Source organism: Microtus oregoni, unplaced genomic scaffold (assembly GCF_018167655.1).
Source record: "Microtus oregoni isolate MIOR12 unplaced genomic scaffold, Mior012 000046F_ref0000063, whole genome shotgun sequence".
Lineage (NCBI taxonomy): Eukaryota > Metazoa > Chordata > Mammalia > Rodentia > Cricetidae > Microtus > Microtus oregoni.
In genome coordinates this window covers 3208626-3226285 of record NW_024543220.1, presented here as the reverse complement: position 1 = coordinate 3226285, position 17660 = coordinate 3208626, and the positions used below count along the sequence as shown (strand labels likewise).

Here is a 17660-nt window from a genome sequence, read left to right as displayed (position 1 = left end):
GAGCATTATATTCACATAATTGTCTCCTCCACTAATAAAGTAAGACACTTGCTACTCAAACCTCACCTCTTCCCTTCCACTGTGTCTAATTGATGAGCCAGTTTCAGAGTATCTAAAAGCCAACACTTGTTAAGAGCTCTACCTCCTTTCTTAACATCCTTGATTTTCCATTGTTGGTCCACAGAAATCTTAAATTTCCATTTCCTATTAAGTAGATAGAGGACAAGTTAGAATAAAGAAATTTAGAGACCATTGATAGACTATTCAGGTATGGGAGTTTCATAGACACCCTCTATCTTCCAGAACTAGACCTTCTTTAAAGTTACAAAAAAAAATTCCAATCTTCAATAAAGTATTTCAAAGCCACCCATAGAGTCTTTCTTTTCAAGCACCCATGAATTACACTAGTACAACAGAGTTGCATAATAAATTGAGTACCAGTGTTTCTTCCATTCCAGTATTCTTTTAACAATGAGTTGTTTCCTTCACTATTCTCTGGGAATAAGATTTTCCTTCACACCAAGAGGTCTCCTGCTACCAAGAAGGCATAAGAGCACAGGTAATGGATGTAAGAATGTAGAAAGAAGAGAATGTTATATTGGCTCAGTAAGGAGAGATGAGATAGATCTACTTTCATTACAACAAGCAGCCGTTTTGCTCCACAGTGTTATAAAGGCAAGAACCCCTTTAATGCTCATCACTTTGGCCACGATGAGTACACTCCTGACCCCGGCTATTGTGGGAGCTGCTGATGGGGTCCATGCTAATCTGGCCCTGTCATTCCAATTGACTGGAATACATGGCTCCTAGCTTCCAGCACAGCCAGCTCACCTACCTTCTCTGCAGTAGTCAAATTTACACTTTGGTATTCTACTTCCAACAGTTGTATTCTCTCTGGCTTTTAGTTTCTCACTGTTCCATGAGTCCACACTCTCCAAAATGCTTAGTCAAATCTATGGTTATGATTACTAAAGCTAGAACACTGATCAAAAAGAGTTTCCTCAGAATGAACTAGCAAGCACATTCCTCCACTGAAGCAGCTTGGAAAGTCCTTCACCATAGATTCTGTTAAGAGAAATGGGCCTGGACTCATCCACCAATGTCTCAACTTTAGTAATTCTGATGAGAGTGTCTGGTATATCATATACATAGGGGTTAAACATCTGACATGACTTTAATATTAACAGGTTGCAGTCAAAGTTAATAAGTACTGTTATACTGGCAAGCTTCTGGGCCCTCATTTCTTCTGCCTGATTTTTCTTGGGAGCCCCTCTGTCTTCTGGCCTCACTGTACACATTTCAGTGCTGTACAAACCAGGAACAACATTGTCTATGCAGCATTGGCATTTTCTTAGGTAGCCATATCTGAAAAAGAGATGACAATATCTGATATCTACCTTTCATGAAGTGAGGGCATCTAAGATAAGAGAGTGAGGCAGCCATAATGGTTTCATCAGAACATTCCACTCTAGAGTATGACTACCGTGCTCAAATTTTACACTATCTGTGGCATACACTTAAAAGCCTAACCTCACTCTGTAAAGATTACTTAATTTTCTATAAAATGCAGGTTAGAATAAATACAAGGCTCCTAGAAGACTATAATCTACAACATAAAGTACACACACAAGAAAAATAAACACTGCTTTCAAAATCAAAATCCAATTATTTGACATAGAAATTGTTGAATTGAAATTAGGAGATTTTTTTTAGAAAAACTATACAAAGCAATTTTATATTGGGATAAATAGCAAAGAAATAGTACAGAGTGTCAAATGGAGTGTAAACAGCTGTTTTGATAAACCAACTTACTCAACTCAGTCTAGAATATGAGGTGATGGTTATGATCTACAGTAGTCTTCTTAACCAAGGATTCTTGCTATCTTAGGGAAAGGTTATCTCAGGAGAAGAGTAGGAGCAAAATTATTAAATGGTTAAATTTCACACTTTATCTACAGGACACAGTTGTGCCTTCAATGTTTCTTTACAGCTAGTATCATAGTCCAAGCAATCAACCAGAGAATCACTCTGGCTAAAAGATTTTCCAAATACTCTTGAAGAAAATACCCTTGTGGGCTACCTGGGCAGTGTATGCTCAAATGAGGAAGTACTAGAACAAATACATGACATTTTCCTTCAAGAAGTAGTTTTATAAATATTTCAAAGAGTGAAAGTAAGACAACAGCGTGCTAACTACATTACAGAAAATTTTCTTACTATGCAAGCTAACCGTAGTGAGATCCTCACACTCTGTCATTTGGCTATGAACACTAGGCAAGATCACCAGTACCATGTTCTGCCTTGGATCCCTGAAGGAAAGGATTCCTGTGAGATATGTGTTCTCCCACTTTTCCAAAAATTATTCTCTCTCTCTTTCTCTCTCTCTCTTTCTCTCTCCCCCTTTAGTGAATTTCTACTTGGCTGAGAAGTCTGCACATATTTCTGGAAGGTTTACCAGAGATGATAAAAGAACCAGTTTGAGATGGTATAGTTCTTATAGATTGTGAGTGACTATGAATCCTCTCCAATCAGTAGAGCCTGTCTCTAAATTTCTTTAAACTGCTTAATAGAAAATGGAAATGTAAGAGTTCTGTGGACCAGCACTGGATCATCAATGATGCTATGAAAGTAGGTAGAGTTTCAAACAAGTATTGACTTTTAGATACTCTGCTTTTTAACCACTGAAAGCAAATGTGTAGGATTGTATATACAAAGATAATTGATGTGGAAATGGTCACCCTGAACATTGGTGACACCATTCAGAGTGCTATGGTACAAACAGCATTGTTAAGTACCTGCTTGCCATGTAGGATTGTGTGGTATATGTTTAATATGTTTTATGTTGTAATATGTCAAAAATTTGTTTCATTTTACTACAGACATATGCTGGTGTATTGTCAGTCTTAATTTGTACAGGTATCCCCATGATAGACATAACTACTAATAAATGTATAACTACAGAATCAGCCTCAGTATGTGGTGACTCTTCTTGTATTGAAACTATTTTTTTAACTTATATCTTCCACAAGACTCATTATTCACATATATCATGGCACAAGCTATTCAGAGAAGGGACGTGTGTGTTAGCTGTGCCTAATAATGTGATCCAACTGGAAAATCCTTCCTGTCAGATGCTTTGTTGTCCATGGGCCCCAGACTTCAAGAAATGATTATTGGAGGCGAGAGATCATGGTTGACTTCTCTGAAAAGTAGAAATGGTTCTAAACTTAAACACCAATGGGGGAGAAAGGCTTAGCTAAAATCTTGGCAATTGGGTTTGAGGGGGTAAGCTAACTGGAAGGTGAAAGATTAGAACTCAGAAGAAACTACAGGAAAAGCCATCATAGGATTCATAGCATTTGTTGTGATCCTATAACTGGCTTGGCTGGGTAAGCTTCACACACGAAGAGCCGTTCAGAGTTGTCATTTCTGCATCCTGTTCTCATTCACTTGCTCCTAGGCTCATACCTAAGTGGAAGGATTGTCAGGTTGCCATGTCTGTCAGGTAGTTCCAACTATTCACATACTTTTACTTTTCACAAACACAATAGTGGGAGGAGCTTAGAAAGAATTAATTTGGAGGGGTGCCTTTTCACCTGAGAAGTTACCTAAGCTTGCATGCTGCTCCAAGGCCATAGGAAGATATGAAAATTGTTTGGGCATGTGAGACTGGCTGCAGGTGGCAGCTAAATGTTCTGCTGACAATCATATCAGTGATCCCATGGGACAAACTTCACATTCATTTTTCTTCTGGCATTTGTCTTTTTGCAAGAACATGAACACAGAATTTATGTTTCTCTAATAGTGCACTGTTGTCACACAGTGTAAATGGCAAGATCCCAAAACAAGAGAGTTTATGTATGTTCAGTATGAAGTCCAGAATTGCTCCTGGAATGTTCCTTTAGCATGGAGGTTCCTTGGAATGTCTGAAGAAGAAAGGTGGAAGTTTATAGATTCCAATGGTTATTTTCACGTTTAAATTACTCTCCAATTTTCTCAGGTAACCTTAGGCACCATTTCTTATTTTTTGTATCTTTTACTTCTCTATACTCCCAATCTGTAATTCCAGGACATGTTCTCCTTTAATCTCAACTCTTTTCTTTTATTATTTTCCCTAGCCTACTATTTCTTTCTTATGACACTTTAATTTCATCCAATAAGATTTGCTTCCTTAATATGACACTCAATATTCCTCTACTCTATATCATGAAGAAATCCTTTGTGTCTCCCTCTCCAAGAGTGAAATATTAGTTAATATCTCTGATCCCAAAGGGGTTCATTGGTTATCACATAATTTCAAATATATTCTTTCTATATCACTTGAGGATTCTGACCTTGAAAGTGTACATGACATGCAATTTTCATCTCCTTCGTCACTCAAGGAATTTATTTATTTAAATGTTTTATTCAACATCTAGAGCTAAATAAGAACTCTCTGTTTTAAAATATAAAGAATTTCTAGGTCGGATTCCCAGGGATTGAATCATAAGTCTGATGCCAAAAATGGTGATTCTTCTATGCACAAATAAAAAACATTGTCTTGGTTAACAAAATCTGTTTGCATTACATATCTTGAAGGAAAGAATCAATGCAAGAACATATGACTGGGATATTAAGAATACAAAGACACAAGCAGGTAACACAGAGAATTTAAAAAAGCGTGTAAAGCCCTAACACTATTCCATGCAAAAGAGACTTGTCTCATTTGAGAGATGAGGAATCTAAACCACAGGGGCTGCATCTTCAAGATCAGATGGGTGCTAATGGCCAATTATGGATGCCAACTTGTCTTTATGTGTTGTCAACTAAAACCATATCAGTGCAGATTTGAATGTGAATGAGAAATTTTCCTTATTGGATAATTGGAAAACCCCACTTTATTCTGGGTCACACCTTGCAGTGCCCGCCTACTTAAGGGACAAGGAAGAATCAACCACACACTTATTTTCCTTCTTTTTGTCACACCCACTGGCAAGTTTGATTATCCTATAATATCCCATGGCCTTGCTTCACTGGAATTAAAACCTACTTCTTCAGAGTTGTGCTTGATAGTTTTATGTGAGCTTGACACAAAATACCTCCATGAAATTAGGTTGTAGGCCAACTTTAAAAGCATTTTCTTAGAGATTGATTGGGGAGAAGTCAGTCCATGGTCAGCGAAGTCTTCCCTGAGCTTCTGGTCCTGGGTTCTGCAGGAAACCAGTAGAAGCCATGAGGAGCAGGCTAGTAACGAGCATTAGCTCACGGCCTGTGCATCAGCTCATGCTCCAAGTTCCTTCCCTGTTTTTCGCCTGCCCTGATTTCCTTCAAGGATAAACAATAAAATGCAAGTATAAGGCAAATAATTTCTTTCCTCTCCAACTTGCTTTTTGATCATAGTGCTTTATTATACCAGTGTAGCTATTCTGGGATTCCAATACAGAATCAAAACCAGTAGCTATGTAAGAGCCCTCTTGGATCAATTCAACTTTGGAGGTGCTAAGATACAGTTATCTTAGGATTCTTGCTCCAACAGACTCGAGAAACCATGAATGGATTACCTGGACCTTAACCTGTATCCTATTGTAATACATTATTATGTATATGTTCAATATATCAGGTCTTCATTAAAGAAGCTTGATTATTATACTAGGACATCAAAAATTACTAACTGGTATCCTGCAATAAACAGATGGCTTTGACAGCAAAATATCAATAGTTATAGTTAAACACAGAGACTTGTGTTGTTTTCAGTACTTAAATTCAGTGAGGTGTGTGTGTATATGTGTGTTTGTGTGTGCATCTGTTTATTAGTGTATGCTTGTGTGTGATTAATATATCAGGGTTGGTTTTGGGTTTTGTTCTAAATACGATTTTTGCATTACTAATCAGCAATGGGTAAGATATCATTTTTACTGCTGCCTTACCATAAAGAACTATAACTAGGCACTTCTTGAGAAGATATCTTTTTGTTTTTTATTTGCTTGTTTGTTTGTTTTGAGACAGTGTTACTCTGGGTAACAGTTGTAGTTTTCCTGGATCACATTTTCTAGGCTAGGCTGGCCTTGAACTCATAGTGATCCACCTGCCTCTTCCTCCAAACTGTTTATTTCTTTTTTTTCCAAACTGTTTATTTCTTGATTGAGATTTTCAGAGAATTTGCAATTAAGAGGAAAATCCTAGATTTGGAAATGAGAAACAATTTGCTGCATTGTCTGGATAGAAGACAAGCGTATTAGTCATACCTTGGGCTCTCAGGGAAACAGACTGAACAGCTGGGAACCTGAGGAAAGTGATGCAATTTGTAGTCAAGTCCTCTAATGCGAAGACTGTAAGATCTCCAATATCCATATATTTCTGTGTTCCCATGTAAGCTTTTCCAGGATGCACTGAGAGTTCTGGGTATGTAGTCTTCAGTTCCTTCATTTCCATAGAGTCCTCCATCCACTGTGTGATCACTACTGAGCAGTACCTAAACTTTTTCCTCAGCTTTCCCCTTCCAGAGCAGACCTCAATGCATTGGTCATCTTCTCTAGTCTCATGTACTCTCAACACACCACGTGCTTGGATTGTTCTACTGTTTTATGCAAATTAGGATGCCTATAAAAAAATAAGAAAGTTCCTAGCTGACAAAGACCATAAATAGACTCATGTATGTAAAGGCAGTTGTAAAAAAAATGCCGACATGAGTTTGATAATATAAACATTTCTGGAAATACAGCATTCAACCCAAAGCACTACCCATTGAGTTGGCAAATGAGAGGAGATATGGTAGCAACATCTGATGACATTCAACACTTTCCTCCCAGCTAATGTGGGCTAAAATGTTAGAACATCTGCCAGGAAACATAGAAGAGGCTTTGTTTTCCTTTTATTTTTTATTTTTATTTTTTTTAAAGATTTGTTTATTTATTATATACACAGTGTTCAGCCTCCATGTATGCCCTCAGGCCAGAAGAGGGCACCAGATCTCTTTACAGATGGTTGTGAGCCACCATGTGGTTGCTGGGAATCAAACTCAGGACCTCCAGAAGAGCAGTCAGTGCTCTTAACCTCTGAGCCATCTCTCCAGCCCCCTTCCTTTTATTTTTTGTCTTCTTCTTCCTCTAAAATTTTTTATTTCAGTATTATTTTGTAGTACTAATTTATCTTAAAATATCTTTTATTTGTTTTCCTTATTTCTACTGTTATTTAATTTTACTCACATATGCCTTTATTTTATATTTTAATTTTATATCCCTTCTCTTTTTATCACATACATTTCCTGTTATTCTTTCCCTAATTTTCTAGACTTATTCATCCTCATCAGTTTCTTTTCCCTTTTTCTTGATCTACCTTCTTAATTTAATTGTTTTATATACTAGTAACGAGTAAAAATAAAATCCCTAAGATGTATAGAAAAAAAAGAATGGAGCAAAAATACATTAACCAATCATGAATTTTCCAATACATTTAGAGGAATCAGCATATTCCTCTCCTTAACAACTAACTGTGAATGTTTTTAACTCTAATTAAAAGATTCAATTCTTTTAAAATTTTAAATTTTGAATTCTAACAACTGATGAGTAAGTATTAGGGAGTTTAATGCAATGATAGACAATAATGTTATGCTGTTTCCCAGAAAAATAGGCAAAACTTGGAATTTTCATATGAAGTGAAAGACACAGGTCTCAAAACCATAAGTATGTCATTGTTCACTCATAAGAAGAACATATACATGAGAGTAGAATGGTGACAATAGGGAAGATGGGGGCCAAGGGATAAAAGGTCAAAGACTACTGGGAAGGGACAATGTGAGAAGTAAACAACGACATACATGCCTGAAAATGTCACAGTAACTCCACAATAGTGTACACTAATTGTAAAATTTTAGAGGAAAAATGGCTGCAGTCCTTATTTGGTAAGATGATGATAATGACAGTTGAGAAGTATGCAGGCTTCTTCAGTGTCTCTCTGAGCTATAACAGAAGTAGCAGCCAAGTAACAAACCCCCCAGTGAAGAGAGGTCAGGGAGGAATCATACACTTATTTGTTTGAACTCCCATGGAGACCTCCTGGATATTTTAGTGTCATGAATGGTTTTTTCATCATTACTCTTCATGTATAATACCTTCTCAACATTGTCCAAACATTTAAAGTTCTTTCCTTCAGCTTGTCTACTCCAGTAATAATGACTGTATTTTTTTTGTTTATTCAGTCTTGTAGTACCAAAATGGATTCTTTTTCATAATATGTAACTCATGGTTGAATTTCTTGGTCTAGTCTAGCCTTGTATTTAACTCATTCAATTCTTTATTTTAATTCCCTTTTTGAAAATTGATATTTTTTTACAAATGTTCTTGTAATATTTATTTATCATAATATATCTCTTTACATATTATCACTATATCTCTACACAACTAACATCATGTTCCTTCTTTCTCTCTTAAAAATATAAAATCCAAAGTGAAAATCTACAAGCGTACCAAAAAGATAAAGTCAGTAAGACAAGAAACCCAACTAAACAAAAAGTATGTAAAAACCATGGGGACTATTTTCTATTGATCAACTCACACGGGTATATGACCTTACCAATATGTAGATGATATACCCAGTGACACTACATTAGAGAAAATGGATTTTCTCTTTCAAAAATACCAATTGCAAATAGCTTCTTGCATAGGATTGAGACTCTGAGTCCAGAACTCTGTCAGTCTTAAAGTTTTACAGGTATTGTGATGCTACCATAGGCTCTCTGTGCTCATATAAGCATTATACCTGTTGCATCTATAGTTTAATATTACATTGGTGCCATCTGCCATCTTTGAAGATTCAAAATTGTTTGAATCTTCTTATGCATAGTCCCAAGAACTTCACGAGATTTTTTTTAAAAAAACAACAACTGAGAGATCTAAAAGCTTCCCACACTCTGCACATTGTCCAGCTGTACTCTGCCAGTTATTATCTACTATAAGAAAATTGTTCTCTGATGAAAGTTTATGAGTCTATCTCTAAGGGTCTAGCAATCTGCCATAGGGAATCATTTTTTACTATGTTACTTTAGTGAATGGTAACATTAGGCTTTTCCCCTTCTATATCAACTATCTAGTCTCTGGTTCTTAGAAACTTTAACTTTGTCAGGTGTGGGTTCCATCTCATGGAAGGTACTAATCAAGGTCTCTTTGGAACAGAACTGATAGAATACATAAATACGTAAATTAAAAGGGGACTTTAGAGTGTCTTACAGGTTGTGTCCCAAGTAGTTCAACAATGGCTATCTCAAGACAAATGGACCAAGAATTCTGGGTTGTTCATTTTATGAGGGTGACTGTTATTGCATTCCAAATGTGGTATTGATTCTAGAGAATTCTGAGAAAGCTGCTGGTTTCATTCTATGTTGGATTCCCAAGAAGCTGATTCTATTACCAGTGAATCAATGTCTCAGAATAGTTTAAAATTTAGGATATACAAACTTGTCTGGGAGTGTGGGAGCAATCAGACAAAAATCAAAATCACACTTCTTGCTTATCCTTTGAAGTGTGGTGTAAGCACAAGACATAGTCCAGATCACAGGTTGGTTGGTTGTCTAAACTATCAAATCAAGAAACCACTGAGTGACATATCGAGCCAATGAAGAGATTAAATTTCACTTTCTGACATAGGATCCCAAAATGATTCTTGGTACTTTAAAACCCAGAGTGTTCTCATTTACCTTAGAATTAGAATAAAACCAAAGAATAAATAAAATGTCCAAATAGAACTACAAAGTGCAGGATAATTGCATGATATGCACACATTCAAAGTGAAGAACAGCAAGTGGAATAGGAAAAGAAGATCTAGACAAGTTAGTTGATTACCTATTCTCATCCTTGAGTTCAGAGACTATGAATAAGTTCTCAATTTCTAAGAAGAAAATAGAGATAATTTTCTTCACTACACAAAGAAGAATATTGGATGCAATAACCAAAAAGCAGAAAGCACATTTTATTGGATAACATGGATGTGTGACAGGAAATAAACAGTAGGTTAGGGAAAATTAATGGGATAAAATAGTGAAAATTAAAAAAAACATGTCCTCACATTGCAAAGTCAGGGTATAGAATAGTTATAGATACAAGAAATAAGAAAGAAATGGCTATGAGGTGAACTGATTAAACTTGAGATAATTTTAAATATGATAAATCATTTGGAATATATATACTTCTATCTTTTCTCCAGCAGATAACCCAGAGAAATTGAAACATACTGGGGTTAATGCGGACTCCACACTTCAAGTACAAAAACACACCTGTCTTTGGATAGTACTTTACAGAGTGTGGAAAAACAGTGCTTTATTAGGGAAACTGAAAAGTGTGTGTTCATGTTCTTCCAGGACGACAAATGCCAGAGGAAAAAACGAGTATATAGTTTATTCCATTGCATCAGGACATTTGCTTTGATTGTCAGATGAATATTTAAGCTGCCATCTGCATCCAGTCTCACATGCTGCAACACTTTCCTTATCTTCCTATGGCCTTGGATAATTTAGGTAATTTTTAAAAGATAATTTCTCAGGTGAAAAAGAATTCATCTAAATCATCTATTTCTGAAAATGTCACCATTGCACTAACATATTGTAAAAAGTGACGGTATGTGAATAGTCCGAGAAATCTTACAGACATGGCAGTATGACATTCCTTCCATCAGGAATGACCTAGGTTTGAAAATGAGAAACAATGCAGAAATGGCATTCACATGTTTAGGCGTTTGAAGCTCACCCAGCCATGCCAGTCATAGGGCCGCAACATATGCTGTAAAACCCATGGTGACATTTCGTGCAGTTTATTCTGAGTTCCAGTTCTTCCACCTGCCAGTCAGTTTCCCCTCTAACCCACTGTCACAATTGTAGCTAAGCTTCTCACTCTGAAAGTCCAGAACCCTCACTAGTTTTCAGAAACTCAGTCATGATCTCACCTCCAACATATATTTTCTATATCTGGCATCAGTTGAGAGAAAAGCATATGATCAGAAGGACCCTCCAATTGGGTCTTATAAATAGGCACAAGCCAACCCACCATCAGGTATTGCTCTTCTATGGCTAGTTTATACCATAGGAAGATTACAACTACATCTTAGGAATGAGTAAAAATAACAAAAATACCTGGATTCCAGAGGAGTCCTCACTGACTGAACACAGCCTGATACTCTCATTATAAAAATATAATAGAAATATCCACAATCCTCCCATTCCTTCCTATATCTAATTTTTGTTCAGAAATCAAGTTTAATATTGCGGAAAGCTATTCTGTTATTCAAAATTAGTATAGACTTCCAGCATAGGCAGTTGGACCTTGAAAACAGAGTAGTTATTTTTGGGAGTTATCTAGGCCAACATTGGCAATTCATAGGATAAACATGGAATATACCCATCGTATTGTTTATACACATTACTATGTATACAAACTCAAGGGACCTGGGTGGCTTTAATACGGCATGAGAATGAAAGGAAAATATCTTGAAGCTGTTGCAGAACTGGACCATTGTATTTATATAGTTCTCCACTCCCCCACAAAGGAAGTCATTTCCTAATCAGCCCTCATAATTCTCATCCATTATGTCTAAAATCCCTGATACTCGGTTGAAAGTGTATTCTCTAAAAGCCCATCTTATTAGAAACTCTGGACCTCCTTTCTTCACGTCATTGATATTCTCATGCCGATCTGTATGGATCCTTTAGTTCTTATTATTAAGAAGATTAACCAAGACCAGAGCAAACCAATTTAAGAACCACTTTTGTAACAGTGCTGTTTGAAGAGTCCCACATTTTCCAGAACCAGGACTTCTTCAATGTTGCTAAAGCATCCTACATTCATCAAGGTATTTCATTTTTGATTACTTATCTTTTTATTTGTTCATTTACTTTTTTTATTTTACCACCCTGCCATTTCCCATCCTTCCCCTTAACTTAGTTCCACCCATCTCTTCTCTGCTCTTCACCCCCACCAAATTCTTCTCAGTTACTTTTCAGATGAGGGCAGGCCTCCCTTGGAAATCAACAAAATAAGGTATATAAAGTTGATGGTTCAATGCAGCAGCCCAGTATGAGCATAAGTGTCCCAAAAGCTGACACTAGTTAGAGACAGTCCCTGCTCCAACTGTTAAAACTCCCAAAAGAAGACCAAGCTAAGCAACTATAACATATATGCTAAGGGCCTAGGTCAGTCACATGCAGGCTCCCTGGTTGTTGGTTGGGTCGGCTTCTGTGAGCCTCTAAGAGCCCAGGTTAGTTGGTTCCGTGGGTTTTCTTGTTGTGTCCATCTTGGGATTTCTAGCACCCCACGGAGTCTTTTTTCTCCATCATCCATGAATTTAGTGAGTAAAGCACAGCTGTGTAGACAGATGCTTGACTGACACTGTTTCCCATTATAGCATTGTTTCAAAAATCAGCTGTTTACCTCCATCTATCCTGAGAATAAAGTTTTCCTGTCACCTGAAGATCTCCTACTGCCAATAAGTCCCAAAGTAGTTGACATTAGAATCCAAGAAGAGGAAAAAACAGGTGTGTTTGCTCAGTAAGAACCAATGACATCACGTCTCCACTTCAACCAGCAGAGTTCTCCTCCTTGACCATATAAGTGCATGCTGCCCTTCAGGGCTCACTACCTTTGGCCACCATGAGTGCCCTCCTGGTCCTAGCCCTTTTGGGAGCTGCTGGTGAGTTTCACGCCATGTCTGGTCCTACTTTTCTAATTACTTAGAAAACATGAAATCCTATTACACTGCTACACTTACTACAATTATCTGCTATTCATCTTCTTTCTCCAGCATTCTCTATTTTCAACTTTTGTAATCTCTCAAACTTCAATTTAATCTATCTATCTCCCTCAATGCAGTCTCTACAACATCCTTTATTAGATTCAGGCCCTTGCCTATGGAGGAATGAATGGAAGGCCAAATTGAGGGTGACTAAAGTGATCTGGGAGACATTTTTGGCAAGAGCAACTGAACTGATAATACAGAAACTTAGTTATTAATGAATTCCACAGGGAATAAAGCTAGGGGTTAGGTAAATGACATATAGTCAGATCCCATGAATGTGTTCATCCGCTCAATTATTCTATTCTTTTACTGAAACACTTGGGAAGTTCTGAGCCCACAAGGATCCATTTACCTGCCCTGCATTCCTTTCCCCCTGACAGATATTGAACACTAGTGCTAGCTACTGCAGCTGTGTTTTCCCTGCTCTCCCTTAGTCATTCTCAGAAAGTAATACTAAAAAGGAGAAAACCTGATATGATACTGAACAATCCACCCTCCAACAGCATGAGGAATTTTATTTTTCTTTCCATCTCCACCCTGGTTGTTTTCCCTTCTGAGATTAAAAAGCCAGCATTGTGGTGGCACAAGCAAGTAATAGATGGAAAAGTAAAGCAGGCCATGAGTAAAACTGGCTTCTAACGGGATCCCACTTAGTGTGTTCTTGTTAGTTGTTTCTGTCCCAGCCCTGATGCTGAGAAGTGATTGAGCCCTGTTGGCACTACCTATCTGTTCATAGATCCCTAAAATCTATGTTACCCATTGGAAACAGAGTGATTCCAGTTTTCTTACAGTCATTGTGCTCAGGAAGAAATCCTAAGGGTGTAAGCTACCATAGAACCAATGGATTCAATCGCAATTGCCCTGATGAAATATTATTTCTTATTTCCTATCTCCATCAAGTTGCATTTCCTGTTGAGGATGATGACAAAATTGTTGGAGGTTACACCTGACAGAAGAATTCCATTTTATACCAGGTGTCCCTAAACTCTGGCTACCACTTCTGTGGAGGCTCCCTCATCAATGACCAATGGGTGGTGACTGCAGCTCATTGCTACAAGTCGTAAGTGAGGATTTTCAGACTGCATTGCTCCAAGAGTGGGGTATCTTTACACCAGGCATCTGTATGAGCAGGTGATGAGTGCTGTAGGAAAATGTGAAATGTGAATGTGATATGGGAAAGAAAGGAAGTGCTGACAGCATCTGATGATCATAGTCATTGATGAACACTGACATATAATAGGATGATGAACACCACATACATACCTGCACACACACACACACACACACACACACACACACACACACAAAGACAAAATTCGAAGAATCTTGAAAGGAAGAGGCTTATTTTCCCATCTTACAAACCCATGAAGAAGTTGACAATGTTTTTTCACAAATACTCCCTGGGTCCTTTATCATGAAATGGTAATAAGGGTTTTCAAAAGCACAGCTGAAATTGGCTTTATTTTTAATTTTCTTCTCCTGTTGATTTTTATACACTATTAGGCCATGAGGGACACTGTTCACACTGTTTTCAATATTGAGTGTGAGTAAGAAGGATAAAGAGGAATTATTATAACACAGTCTATACAACCTCATAATGTACACTGTGACTCATTAGCTTTGAAACTGGGATCAAGAGAATGAACCTCCAATAAGGCCACAAAATCATACTGTGAACCTTCACATATCACATCATGACGTGTCTTGGTCAAATGCAATAGGACAACAGTTCTATCAAAACGGGATGATGATTAAAAATTCCAGGCTGTGGTGCACACACCTTTAATCCCAGCACTTAGGAGGGAGAGAGAGTTGGATCTCTGTGAGTTCAAGGCCATCTTGGTCTACAAGAGCCAGTTCTAGGACAGGCTGCACAGAGAAACCCTGTCTCAAAAAAAAATAAAATAAAAAGATAGAAGGAAAAAAAGTTCCTGCATGTAGTTAACAAGGACACAGTGAATGAAGAAGGTTTCAAATAACTCCTTACCTCTTTAGTCTTGGATATTTTGGGTATATGAGAATGACAGGCAATCTACACCTTCAGTCCTTCACCTCTGCCCTGTACACCATAGCTCTCTGAAAATGAATGGGAGAGGAAGAAAAACAACATCTTACCCACCATCCAGGTTCTGTTCCTATGATAATATAGCAAGAGTTTTCAGATTCAGAGCCAGACAAGAGTGAGGAGCTTAAAAATTTTTAATATCTGGAGTCATAGAGGAGAAGAGTCTAGCGTGCCTCTCTTCCAACAGCCACATCCAAGTGAGGCTGGGAGAGCACAACATCAATGTTCTTGAGGGCAAAGAGCAGTTCATCACTGCTGCCAAGATCATCAAGCACCCCGACTTTGTGAGGAAGACCCTGAACAATGACATCATGCTGATCAAGCTCTCTTCCTCTGTGACCCTCAATGCCTGAGTGGCCACTGTATCTCTGCTCACCTCCTGTGCACCTGCTGGCACTCAGTGTCTCATATCTGGATGGGGTGACACCCTCAGCTTCCCTAGTGAGTAGAACAAGTCACCTACTATTTTTCTTTTGTTTTCTTCACTCTGCAATCTCCCACATCACTGGAATTATCCCGGTCACTTCTAGATTGCAGGTACACAGTATGTACAGGTTCTGGAACAGATTCTAAAGAAATTTTTATAAGATTTCCAGAATGCTGTCCACGAACATGCGGAAAGTGATCTTAATCTTTTAAAAAGGTATAAGCCATGAATATTGTGGAATTGATAAACCACAGTTTCCATATGAATCATAATATCATAGGGCATACTGCATTGCTTTCCCATGGTTTTATGCCTGGATTGGTCTCTAGATACAGTGGTCTTCATTGTTTTCCTTTCCTCACAGACAATGAACCAGACCTGCTCCAGTGCCTAGATGCCCCTCTGCTGACTCAGGTTGATTGTGACGCCTCCTATCCTGGAAAGATCACTGATAACATGATCTGTGCTGGATTCCTTGAGGGAGGCAAGGATTCCTGCCAGGTGAGTGGCACTCTTCACTTCTTCAGACCTCCCATCTCCTGGGAGTGGTGCTTCAAATCAGAATGGTTGTAGGCAGCAAGTTTCTTGTGATAGACTATGGGGAATGAGGAGGTCCACTCTTAATGTCAACACAGTAGTGAGGGTAGCAAATAGGTTACAGAAAAAAAGAAATGAACCAAGTGAGAGGAAATAGGCAATGATCAAGTTCAGAAAATACACAGTTTTCTTTCACATGTACTTTCCCATGTACTGTGTTGCTTCCTTCTAGGGTGATTCTGTTGGTCCTCTGGTCTGCAATGGAGAGCTCCAAGGCATCGTCTCCTGGGGTTATGGCTGTGCCTTGCCAGATAATCCTGGTGTGTATACCAAGGTCTGCAACTATGTGGACTGGATTCAAGAGACTATTGCTGCCAACTAGAGATCTACGAACCATCTGCAGTTACTATGCCAATAAATTTTTCCTCACTGCCTATGTTTCTGCCTGATCTCTTTATACCATTGTAATTGAAGCTTGAGGTCACTTCTTTCTTAACTTGAGTGTTCTAAAGCGCATCCTGTATCCCAAAGTAGATTGTATGTAACAGCAATATGTGAAGAGGCAAAACTCCAGACAAATTTTACAAGCTATATGCCACCTTTGTTGTAGCATGTGTTGCAGGCACAACACCATTTCAGGTTAAAGAATTTGAGGATGGTTTGGTGTTTATATTTCTCTTTTGGTTGGTAGCATTTAGAATGCCTTCCTCTAACAAAGAGGCCAGCACTCGGGGGCAAAGGTCCTATGCAGGCAACAACTCAATTTCTCCATGTTTAATACATTGTGTGTAACTGCTGCATTCAATAATGGGACCTTGCTGTCAGTGTGTTTAGAGCAATGTCTAATCTTGGACACAATCTGGTTTCTTTGGGAATTATATCATTTGTTTTTTAAGGAGGGAGAAATATAATACAAATCGGTGTGTTTAAGTATTGTAATAGGAGCGGCGGGCTACGTTCCTGGCACCTGGCCGCCTGCACGGCTAGCTTTATACCCGAAATAATTAAACGGAAACTGTATTCTTTTAAACACTGCCTGGCTCATTAGTTCCAGCCTCTTATTGGCTAGCTCTTATATATTGATCTAACCCATTTCTAATATTCTGTGTAGCACCATGAGGTGGCTTAACCTGCATCTGTGTCTGGTGGGAGAATCATGACGACTGACTGACTTGGCTTCTTTCTCCCAGAATTCTGTTTGTCTACTCCACCTACCTAATTTTCTGTCCTATCAGGGCCAAGGAAGTCTCTTTATTTAACCAATGAAATTAACACAAAACAGAAGACTCTCCCTCATCATTTAAGGAAACTGTAAACATCTCACTGGAATTGGGAAAGAGCAAACCATAATCAAAATATACTCTAAGATGGACAATTTTTTCAAAAAAAGAGAAAATGCACCCAAAACTTGCTTAAAGGCCAAACAATCTTATTGAAGGCAGTATTTGAGAGTCTACATGAACACTTGTTCTAATTTAACTTCAGTTTCATATCTATCCCCATGCACAAAACTCAAGTCCAATTGGATTAAAAGCTTCAATATGAATCTGACCACACTGAACCTAGTAGAAGAAAAAGTAGGAAGTAGCCTTCAGTTTATGGTCACAGGAGACCAATTCCTAAATATAACCCCAGTAGCACAGACATTGAGAGCAACAATAAATAAATAGGGCCTCCTGAATCTTAGAAGTTTCTGAAAGCAAAGGACACACTCAATAAAACAACAAGGTAGCCCACTGAATGGAAAAAGATCTTCACCAACCCCACATCTGGCAGAGGACTAATCTCCAAAATATATAAAGAACTCAAGAAATTATATGTAAAATACCAATAATCCAATTTTAAAATGGGGTATAGATTTAAACAGAGAATTCC

At 38.0% G+C, this 17660-nt stretch overlaps 1 pseudogene and 1 gene segment (V, D, J or C); one reads left to right on the top strand and one right to left on the bottom strand.

Annotated features, from left to right (window-relative positions):
• The window catches only part of LOC121435425, a 289312-nt gene that overhangs the window by 67652 nt on the left and 204000 nt on the right, over nt 1-17660 (bottom strand).
• Nucleotides 12612-16167, top strand: LOC121435435 (annotated as a pseudogene).